At 45.8% G+C, this 12,112-nt stretch overlaps 1 long non-coding RNA gene across 1 annotated transcript; it reads right to left on the bottom strand.

Moving 5' to 3' along the window:
* Nucleotides 1–11,866, bottom strand: LOC119388817 (uncharacterized). The gene is made up of 3 exons (XR_005182849.2): nt 11,782–11,866; nt 8,852–8,915; nt 1–183 (listed from the first exon to the last, which is right to left on the bottom strand). It is a non-coding gene; the product is annotated as an uncharacterized LOC119388817 (long non-coding RNA).
* Between the last annotated feature and the right edge of the window lie 246 nt (nt 11,867–12,112).

Genomic DNA, 12,112 nt, shown 5'->3' with positions numbered 1-12,112 from the left:
TTCCGTGTTCTCATTTATTCTTGGGAACATTGAATCAATCATAATTTTTATTATTTACTCCATTCGGTGTCATGTGCAAGAACACTTTCATGCGCAGTAGCCTACCCTTACACCAGCGCTATTGATATGACGGCCAGGCATACAGCTGCATTGCGGATAACGGCAGTCTTCATCGCTGTAACACTGTAAAGAAGAAAAAAATAAGAGTGGATATGACTTGCATCTTGTATGTATAATAATGGCACAAAGGTGTAGTTCGAGTAAACTTACACACACACACACACACACACACACACAGGTATATATATATATATATATATATATATATATATATATATATATATATATATATATATATATATATATATATATATATATATATATATAGTTGCCAGAGAATATTCCTCTAACGGTTAAAATATATAGGAGAAAGTCACAGTGTGAAACATAACATTTATTCTTAGCGTTCGGCCGGGGAGCGGCCTTTATCAAAGATGACATTTTTGCATTGCCTTCGTGTTTAAGTACAGATTCCCGCCATACAGACACAGATGGACACACCGTCGCCATTCGTTGGAACGAGACAAAGGGAGCGGCCAGAACAACAACAGCAAAATAAAGAGCAGAGAGCAAGGGAGAGCCATACGTAATGACACACACAGAGCCGCATTTTGTTAGAACTTGACAAGAGGCGGGGTCAGAACACACAAACAAACAAGAAATAAATAGGAAACAGAAAGGGCGAAAGAAACAGAGCTACGTGTGCGGTTCCGGAAAAAGAAAATAAAACACGAACAAGAGACAAAGGCAAGAACGCGATCACCGCGCTAAAAGGGGAGATCCATACACTTCGGGATGTAAGGGATGTAGACGTTGCAGACGTTACTTGCGTGATAATTTTGCGTATTCACAAGTAACCAGAAATAAAGGCACGTCTACAATACGAACTTATATATATATTTTAAAAGAAAGCGTCGCGAGGTGAACGAGGCGACTGCTGTAACTTGGGCGCGGCCGCTGTGCTTCCAACGCACGTGCTTGGCGCGTAAACAGAGACGATCGGCCAAGGTCAGGGATGCGCTGTCTGTAACTCGAGTTCACCGGACGCATTTGGCGCCAGCACAGTAAACACTACACGACGTCAACGTGTACTTTGAGCCTTGAGCACGCTCGCTCGGCGCTGTTGCTATAAGGCCCCCCGTTAGTGAAGGAGCCCACTGAAAGGAGGGAGCCTGAACGATACAGAGCGACGCTCCCTGGTTGCAGCGGTAGGAGGGGCTGAAGTGTGCGATGAAGTAGAGCACTGCACGGGCCCGGGCCGGGCCTTCCGAAGCGTTTTCTGGCGGGCCCGGGCTGGGCTAGGGCTTGAATGTGCGGGCCTGGGCGGGGCCGGCCTTGGAGCGGCGGGGCTGGGCCGGGCCCGGGCTTGAGGCTGCGGACCGGGCAGGACTCGGGCCTCAAGCCCGGGCCCGCTCATTAAAAGGCCTAAGTCGGGCCTTCGAGCACACGCGAACGTTATGCCTTCCATGGTCTAAGGCATTCTGTGCCAATTAGCTTGATTATATAATTATATTGTACATGGCGATAACGTTTCCGTGACGACGTTAAAATATGAATGATTTATATTTCATCTGCTTTTGGTGGCTGTTCACCATATATAACGTTAACGTTTTTTTTATCTTGCTGCAACAAAATAATAAATCAGGAGCCTCTTTTAAAAAATTGTGTAAATAATGTTTCCAACGCGCGTGTAGAAAAAGAACATCAAAGAAAATGTGCCGGCTTTGCTTTTATCCGCTTTTTCATGTTAGTTGTACTCTTCTTTAAATAAATGTTGTTGCTATGTTTTATTTTCACTATACTGTTATTGTAATGACCTGCCATGTGCCACATAAGCAACATTTCATTTATATTCCTTGGTATTACGTGCCAGGACCACGATATGATTACGACGCGCGCCGTAGTGGGGACCGGATTAATTTCGGCCACCTGGAGTTCTTAACGGGCAACTAAAGATAAAGTACACGGGTGTTCTTGCATTTCGCCCCCATCAAAACGAGGACGCCGTGGACGCGAGAATCGCACCCGCGTCCTAGGACTTAACAGCGAAGCAGCTAACTTAACCACTGAGCTACCACCGCGGGCAAAGGAACATTTCGATGCTACGCACCGGATTTTTCGTTCGATCGCCCGCTACAAAGCGCATGGCATCATTAGTAATCATCATCAACAACTAATATCCTCTAGCGGGCCCGGGCCGCGCCTGGTCATAAACACGCGCGCCCTGGATAAGTTTAGTAATGAACGCCCGGGCCCGGTCCGGGCCAGGCCAGGGCTTTGAACCACGGGCCCGGGCCGGGTTCTGGCTGGGTTAGGTCATGTACGCCCGGGCTGGGCTCGGGCATGATAAAGCGGGCCCGTGATGGGCTCGGGCTTCATAAAGCTGGCCCGGAAAATCAGCCCCGTGCAGTGCTCTACAATGAAGTGGAAACACAGCGGCCGCGCCCAAGTTGCAGCACTAGCCTCGTCGCTGCTGCCTCGTTCGCCTCGCAACGCTTTTGCTCAAATATACAAGTTCTTATTGTAGACATGTCTTTGTTTCTGTTTTCTCGAGAATACGCAACCTTCTGGCCTGCTGATCCTTCTCTCTGGCTGACGCAAGTAAGTTTCCAAGTCAGGAGAGATGTAGGTAGAAGCAAGGTGTTTTACGCGAGGGTGTAGGGCAGAAAGACTGCGCATAGCGGAGCGCAGCTGGACCACATACTCGGTTGGATCAGGACAAGGCGAGGTAGTTGAAGCATCGAAAAATTCTCTAGGAAGGCGGAGCGATGAACCATAGGTTAGGTCGGCAAGTGTACGCTTGATGTCTTGCTTTAACGTCGTCCTAAGGCTAAGCAAAGCAAGTGGCAGTGAAACTGTCCAGTTGACCGTGTCGGGTTGCGCCTTCAAGGATGCTTTCGGGTTCCGCTGAAAACGCTCGACCATGCCGTTAGCGATGGGGTGGTATGCTGTTGTGCGAATCCGCCAACTTCCCAGCAAAACCATGAGCTTCTTGAAAAGAGCAGACTCGAACTGTCGACCGCGAGCGGTGGTGATTGTAGAGGGAACGCCAAAGCGTGACCCCCAACCCGATACAAAAGCTTTAGCGATTGTTGCGCTTCTTATGTCGGGAATGGGAAACGCCTCTGGCCACTGAGTTCACCAGACGCACTTGGCGCAAGCACAGTAAACACTACACGACGTCAACGTGTACTTAGCCCACGCTCGCTCGGCGCTGTTGCTATTCGCCGCGAGATCGGGCTACAGGTGGCAGCACCTTCGCCGCGCTAGTGTGGATAGGCGGTTGTCGGCGCGTATACAAACGTGCAGAACAGCGCTTCGTTGTGAGCGATGTGACCCAATTTCCGGCAAACAAAATGCGTTGACTGCAGCTTTGCGGTAATATGTGCGCTCTTCATTCCCAATTTATCGCACGAAGCGCGTCGAACGTTACAACTACTTGTGAGAGAAGCGCGTTCTGCCAACGAATGGGTTGCTCGCCTTCGGCGACAGTCGGCGTTTTCGAAATGGGTGACGCTTTCTTGTTGTTTTATTTGTACATGTTTAGCTTGTGTTTCACCTACTACGCACTGCTGTATCGCGCGACTGAATTAACTATTTACTTCTTGTCCATTTGGATGCTGCTCAACAAAAAGAAAGACCGTATTCCTGCACGATGAGTTGAAATAGCACTTTGTGCACTGCATGCTCAAATATTCATTCGCATTTCTTATTCAGTTCTCCATGAAATTTAGGACAGTTTATAGGTTTACTGAGGAAAGCTACGTGGCTGACAGCGCTTTAGCGCTACGGAGACGTTTAATACGTACACGCTTGTTTTTATTCCAGTAATAGTACACAAAGGTAACTGTACAGCACGTAACTTTCTTCGATTGATTACTTGCACAAAGGTCCGGTTATTTCACGGGACCAAAGTACGCTTCTTCATACGAATAATGTCCGCTGCCTTCTGTCAATCTAAACAACGCAACACAAACGCTCAAGATAATGTAAAGAAAAAAAGATGTGGCTTCGCGTGAAATTACTACGACATAAATGTAAACTACGCCATTTAGATTGATTTTGACCATCAGCGCTCTTTAACGAGCACTTTAATATAAGTACACGGGTGTTTTTGTTGTATAAATGTCGCCACAATTAAGTTAAAATTGCGCAAGGCAACTCAGTTTTGCGATTTCTGTGTCATTTCATTTTGTGTTCTTTTAGGGGACAATTTAAGTACCGAAGTGTCAGACGTGACTTAACAGAAATATTTCTCTCTAGTGACACAGGACCGGACACAACTAAAGCTCGTCGCCTAACGTGTAAACAACACCTAACCACAACGCTAAAGTACATGCGAGCTTTTTTTGTCACCACCGCGCCGCTAAAAGGCTATATTCACATGAGATTTAATACTTCTCATATTTAGGGCAGTGCCAAGTGCACTTTGCAATGCGCTTGAACCACAGAGCGGCACCTACACTGATATGACTCTCGTAAACGGAGGGTACGACGACCACACACAGCACTCTCGACAAGTGCACTCTCTGACCTTATTGCAGCACATATACAGCCGGTCAAGGCCAAATGCTTCTTTACATCGTATTAGGCATACGTACGAGCGATTAAAGTTGCACTAGAGCAACGGAACAAACCGCCTTTTGAGGATCTGCATGACGTACGCGCACATGCAAACACAACGGGGCTAGCAGACGACGCACGGAGCAATCCACACTAGGCGCAGTTCAGCCAGAAGCCGTTAGGCGGCGACTCCGCTCGATCTCACGGCCAGTAGGGGAATATGGTGACGGACGCCGGATGTAAACGCACAGCGTGTTTCATTGTTCCTCTTTGTTCCCGGTGTTTTCTCCTATGAGCTCATATATATAATGTGCAGGCTCACGTAGCAAAAGTACATTATTCCACTTTTGTCTGATGTCTTATCTGTTACATATACAGTGTGTTTCCAGCAATGTATCCACAATTGTCAAAAGTTGGTCGGGGAAATGCGATGTTTGTTCGATACCTTCACAATTACTTCTTCTGTAGTCGCAGACATCTTAAGATACTAAAGACATGATTTGGGACAGTAATTAAGAAAGCTAAATTCATTAACATTTTAAGTAGGGGAGTTAGGCGGCAATGTCCAATGTGAGAATTGAATTCCTTCATGCGAAGAACACATTGCAGCTTTCAGATTTCGAAAAAGCGGCCTCTAGTAATAATTGCGAAGTAATGAAATTCAACGAAATTCAGCGGTGAAATCGAAACGCGGAAGAGCGCATATAGACGTCAGACTCTGCCCAGGCGGCGCTGCGAAAAACCCCGCCAGCAGCGCCCTCATCGTAGCCCTGGCACTAACTGGGTAGTGCAAAGAGAGCCGCCCGCAAGCGAATGTGCATAGGCCGCAATATAACCCTCCTCTTTCGTTGGTGTCGAGGCGCGGTTTGCTGAAAATCAAGGACCTGGAAAGCTTCTTCCGCCAATCCACGCTTCAGAAACAAAGGAAGCTGATCAAAGCGAACTGCGAGTACAATGCAAAATAAGTTTTAGTTATTCCCGCGCGCTGCAACTCGCAAGTACAAGCGGGCATCGCACGACACCGAGTTCGAGGCAATCCCTCCGACATCCGTTCTCTAGAGCCTAAATGCGTTAAAATCGGGTATATACGTATGCCACAGCGATAAAGTACCTACATACACGATCAATTTACTTAGCTATGCATCTTACGATCAGTGGTACAAAACTCGGTTCATCAGGGGCGAATGGCTCCGGCGATTTTCGCCTTTTCAGTTGCATTCTCCCTTAATTCATCTCTCGCTTCCTGTGCATTGGAGTGTTTTATTACGCATCCTCAAATGGTCTCTTGATGGTCGTCTTCCCTTTGTATGTACTGCAAATGGGGATACGTGCGTGTCCACTTTCGCGGATTACAACCAAAGGCAAAACCGTGGCCTCCGAGATAGCTACGGCAACCGCGGAGGACACGGGCGAAACAAACCTGAAGGGGGTCACGACCAACATTATGCGATTTACTTGTATGACGCACGTGGTGTTAGCTAGTTAGAACCAGAACTCTGAGCCTCCAAAACGTACATACGTCCGCGATGCTGTGTTGTGACGACCAACTCGTCGCTGTGTGCGTATCACGCGTCTCCAGTCTGCCTCTAGCTGATCACTTCGTGTTACACGACAAGCACCGCGGTCAGAGCCTCTGCTGAGCTTCATAGTCAAGCCACGGTTTTGCATCAGGGCTACGCAAAACAACAGCAGAGCCACACATTCATGTCACCGGCTGTGGAGAACGCGGGTACTTCGCTTACCCAACACGCTCGCAACGGCCCGTATCCAGCGCTCTCGCCTTTCTTCTTCGTACGACAACTATGGAAATCGGTAAAACTGAACGTTGTTATTCAGTCTTTTACGTCAGTGGCAATTCACAACGCAACAGTGCGTCTTTTGCGGAGTTTCTTCGTAGCGTGCGGAGGGCTCTCGTCTGCTGCTGTTTTCGCCGTCGTTCAGGCGAGTGATCCAGCAAGCACTTCACGACGGTTCGGTGGCGCGTCCGACTAGCGGAGAGCAGTTCACAGCTCTCGTTCTGAGTGCTAAATGCGCAAACACACGCGATATTAAGCTCAATCGTTGTTTCGCACTCGCTAGTTGCACCTGGTCCCATAGCAAACTGTGCGAGAGAGTCGGTCTATGCACTACTCAATACTTCTCCGACAGGTGGCGCCACACATCTTGGAAACTCCAGAGTCTGACGTCTATACCAAGGCAGAACATGCGCACGAGCTCCGTTCAAGTCTTCCATGAGGCCATTGGCTTAAGGACGGAAAGAAGTGGTCAGTTTGTGTTGCGTGGACTAGGAAATTATGAAATCGGCGATGACCCCCGTCAGAAATGCACGGTCACTCTTTGAGCAACAGCCTCTGCAATATAACATCACGTAACAGGGATTAGGCGATTTTAGTTGGGCTGTGGTCGATAGAGTTTGTGTAATAACATAGCTCGTGGCATAACCGGTAATAAGGAGAGGACTTCGGCTAGTCGGGAACTACTTGTAAGGGGAATGCCGCGTTATGACGAAAGACCAAGAAGAGAGACAAACAGCGCTTACTGACGACTGAAGTGTTTATTAGGAATGCGGATGTATATATACCTAGACAAAGCTGTACATCACCAGGCATGAAGAATAGGCTGTTTGGCGAGTTGGTAATTCATGATGAATGAAAATAGCGCGAAAAAAACGTAGGACGACACGAAGAAGGCTACAGCGCAGTTGTCAGTATGCACTTGTGCTGCAACCTTCTTCGTCTCGTCCTACGTTTTTCCGCGCTATTTTCATTCATCAGGCATGAGCAAGGAAGAGTGAAAAGCTATTAGACAGTTGAGAAGACGTTGCTGTTGCGAAGATAAATTAATGCAGCACGAGACAGTACTACAGGCGGTGTGATGGCTCCTTAAAAAAAAGGCGGAGTGATGGCGCACTGTTCTTTGTGATTGCAGAGGTTTAAAAATCTTGCGTGCACGAGGGTCACGTAGGTAGGTAAAAACTTTATTTTTTCTTTTGAAAGAAAAGCGGCAAAGGGATGGAGCGCCTGCAAACCAAGCACTTTAAATAGTCAGGCCCACGAACACAGCACACCTCACAGTCCTTACAACGCAAGGTCGTGCTTCTGCCAGTGCCAGAACGATAACTGCAGGCGTGCTCTTGCGAGCGGCCATTTAGGCAACGCCCAGGCTAGTCGATGTAGGAATGGAGCAACGTCCTCAGTGTAGAAGCACCTCTGACAACACGCAAGTGTGAAACGTTATAAATCGAGTGACACAACCTTTTTAAAAGAGAAGCTGTTTAGCTGTTTAAGGTGGTCGTTTTGAGCGGCCTATCAGATAACTATCATCGTCAACGGGTATTTGTCACAGAAATTGGGCAAATCCCACTACTCACCACTGCTCCACCAAGAGAGGGAGAGAAAGAGAAAAAGCTACAAAGGGCGAGAAAAATAGAGAGAAATAATGGGAATAAATGCATCAAGTGATAGAAAGACAGAGAAAGAGATAGAAAGAGAGAGAAAGAGAGAGAAAAAGAAACACAGAATGATAGAGAACAAAGCAGAAAGAGAAAGTGAAAGAAAAAACAGGGAGAAAGAAGGGAAAGAAAGCGAAATGAAGATAAAAAGAGCGAGAGATATATAAAGCAAAAAATGGAAAGAAAGATATATAAAAGAGATACAAGAAACAAATCAAAAGAGATAGATAGATAGATAGATAGATAGATAGATAGATAGATAGATAGATAGATAGATAGATAGATAGATAGATAGATAGATAGATAGATAGATAGATAGATAGATAGATAGATAGATAGATAGATAGATAGATAGATAGATAGATAGATAGATAGATAGATAGATAGAAACGCTCAAAGCGCCTTTGGTTCGCAAAGAAATGCTTAGCATTTAAAGTGAAAGCGAAGTGAGAAGTAGGAGAAAAGCAGAGCAGTACGCACAGAGAAGACTGCGTTAGGAAGAGAAAATAGGTATTGTTGTTTTGTAAAGGTTCCCTTTTAGCTTAGTATATACACACCAGTTTTGAGCTCGTGTACAGCTATACAAACATTCTGTTATGCATCTTCGTCGCCGAAATATTGGTTCTTGTGTTTCTGCGAACCTCATCAGAGACCACAAATAGTGTAGAAATGTGGTTATAGTGTTTGTGTAACGCGAGTGTCTTGGAAGTATGCTTGAGCACGTAGGCATCATAGATGAAGCCAATAAAGACCTGAGGGTCATGTTCAAACACTTACATCTTGACCGTCGACCGGGCACTCTTCTGGATAATCGTATCCCCACTGTGCGAAAACTTTGGTTCTGAAAAACCAGCATGCAGTTGTTTAGCACCACCGCTATACCGTGCCATATTGGATGCCGATTTAAGAAAACGATGTGCAGTGCCCCTCATGATAGTAAAATGAAATGAACTCTTTTTGTTCTTTGATCGTCTTGCTGAGGAAGTATGGCGAAGAGTGAATGTCTATGTCAAGAAAGAATGTGTGAGCTGAAATTGACTTATGATATGTAACTGTATTTACTGAAGCAAAGTCGTTACGTCAGCGAGGCATTAACTGTGTTCACCACCTGTTCATTCGCTTCTTCCTCAAATAATGTACGTAAAATGCTAAGCAGCCAAACTTTTATCAGCTTTAATGTTGAACGAAGGCACTGAAGTCTTCTTTATGCGTTCATTGCGAAAGCGGCACTGACAGCACAGCGGCACGGAGCAGATCAGCGCGGTTGGTGAAGCCGGAGCGTGCCTCAGCGTGGTGTGTCGGGGTGTGCTGGCAAAATCGACGTCGATGTCACTCGTCAGTTGACCTCGTAACTAAAAACTTGTGTAGCAGGTCGGTGACTTCTTGACCATCTACTCCTACTCAGTAGCATTGAGTGACGCTGTGACTCCTACTCAGTCACAGCGAAAGCTCGAAGGGCGGCATTTCTAGAGCCCGTTATAAACTCTCTTGTGGCTACTGATACAAGTACACTAGGAGCGTACCCACTACGCCACAAATCATAATTTTTGTGAAGTTGGGAAGCACCCACTGCGACATTACTCGTCATTCTGCAGAGAAGCGAGGTACCATCTGTAAGGCATTATGACCAGTTTCTTTATGGGGCGGTTGATGACGATGAAGAATTATGGCTGATCCTTTTGTAATGGGTTGGAAGCTTTAAAGGACCTACTAGTTACGTAATTCGCATTGTGTGATGACCGGTTGTTATTTCACTCTCCCACCACGCTTTATAACATACGCTAACGTGAGGAAGAGATAGAGAGAGGGAATTAACCTTATTGAGACCCCGAGCAAATAGATCATGGGAGCGATATGGGCTTCCTTCGCAACCAATAGAAGTACACTTGCGAGGAACCCACTACGCTATAAATCATCATAATGTTTGTTAAGTACGGAAGCAGCCACTAAGCAATTTTTCTTCATTCTACGCAGAACCGTGGTACCTGCTAAACACCTGTAAGGCATTATGTCTCCTTTGTTGATGCTGTGGCTGATGACGATGAATAATTATGGCAGAGCCCTTTGTAATGGGTTGGAAGCATTAACCAACCCACTCGTTGCGCAATTCGCATTGTGTGACGCCTGCTTACAGAATTCGCGTTGTGTGACACTTGGTTGTAATTTTACTCTTCTACCACGCTACATTACATATGTTAATTTGGTTCCTTCCCGACATGAAGCCTGTATAGGGTCATTTTGCAAAGCAGTCTCAAGCACGGGTATGGCTCTCAGGTTGAACACTGGGCTCACACGCAGAGGACCCAGGTTCGAACCTCGCTCCATCCTTGAAATGTTTTCTTATTTCGTTTTATTCTTATGTCGAGCGATAGCGGTTACGGACACCGGCGGCGGCGGCGGCGGACAACTACGGCGCCAAAAACGGTCCATGTTGTGATCTCATAACAGCTGTCGCTGTAAAAGTAGCCCACTTTAACTCAAATACAGTAAAGGTAGCCAACGCAGCCACGCGTGTGTGAGAACAACTGCGAAATTTTTATTTATGACTGAATGCGATAACCTTTTGGTGTAAATGTTGATGATTAGCACAAAAACGCTTCGAAATCAGCATTGTTCAGAATAAAGCATGAATAGTTGATTTCGGCAACTATTTTGTCAAGGATGACGAACTTTCATGGGTGTTGCAGAAATGACACTTTCTCACGCGCACTACAGGACTTTTCTTAAATGACTAGATATACCAGCCTTGAGTCGACAATAAAAATGAGTACTGCACGAATGCGCACGAAATCACATTTTCTGGGATGGTAACATTAATTGTAGTGTCACTTCTCAATCGTTTCTCTCGTGATGACGAATTTTGAGCAGTTAATATTCCCGAGTTGCAGTCCGCACATAATTCGAGGAAACAATGCAGGCAGTTCATCGGGTATCCTATTTCCCATGTTGATGAGTGAAGAGCTGCGCGGATTCGGAGCGCTTTCGATTGTTTTGTTCACTTTGAATTACGGTTTAATGTCATCTTCAGCAATAGGATGTCTTGAAAATGATGCCCCATGCAAGGTTTCCCCCGAGTCTCAGCCACCTATCCAAATGTGCTTTTGTGTTATGCAAGCGCAAAATTCAATTTTGGGGGATAGATACACGCCTTCGTCGCCGTGTTTTGACGCCTTACACTCCAAAGCCAACGGCTGTGACGTCACACGATATTGATAAACATTGTCGTTACCATTTCCATCACGACCACCACCAACACCACCATCAGCAGCAGCTGTTTGACATCACTCATGTATGGCCGATCAACCCGTCCTTGTACTCGCTAACTGATATTATTTGCATTGATATTTGACAAGATGTTGATAATTGGGTTCAAATCGCGGAAACAATAAAAGTAGCCAGAAATAGCCAAGTGGACAAGACGTTTTTTCTGACGCCACCAACTTAGAAAAGCAGCAAAATTGGCGCAAGGTAGCCAGACATGGCAACCCTATTCAGCACTATCACGATTCTGATAAATTTTCGCGAAAAACTAAATAACGATGCTTTCAAAGTTTATATAATTCAATTTGCTATTTTGGTATACAAAGGTAACTGGGCATTCACACTGCATTAAGTTGGGTTACTGGTATTTGCTGATAAATTAGTATAGGTTGCCAAACCGAAAGCCCAGAAAAATTGTTGTTGAAAGGCTGTGGTGCCGTACTTACATAGCCATAATAAGCACTAAAACGACGAAAAAGGCAGTAACCCTTGAAAAAAGCATTGAAACGGTGCGTGAAAGTTATCTGCGCCTTTCGGAAATTTCGCGATACTTTATTGCAGGGGTCAAGTGGCTGATTACGTCACGCAAGAACAATGGAGCCTAAGCTACAGTAAAAAAATAAGGGAACACCGGGCTAAAGATACAGAAAAAAGTCACGCTTGCGTAAGAACACGTAAGTAAGTTTCATCTCGATTTGTAGAAAGTACAGCAAACGGATATTTTAACATTTATTTAAATAGCGGCTGTATTTAGGCTCTTATTGTCGTTATTCCTAC

This window comes from Rhipicephalus sanguineus, chromosome 4 (assembly GCF_013339695.2).
Source record: "Rhipicephalus sanguineus isolate Rsan-2018 chromosome 4, BIME_Rsan_1.4, whole genome shotgun sequence".
In the NCBI taxonomy this organism is placed as follows: domain Eukaryota; kingdom Metazoa; phylum Arthropoda; class Arachnida; order Ixodida; family Ixodidae; genus Rhipicephalus; species Rhipicephalus sanguineus.
Note: the sequence above shows the minus strand (reverse complement) of the source record. Positions and strands in the feature narration are given on the sequence as shown.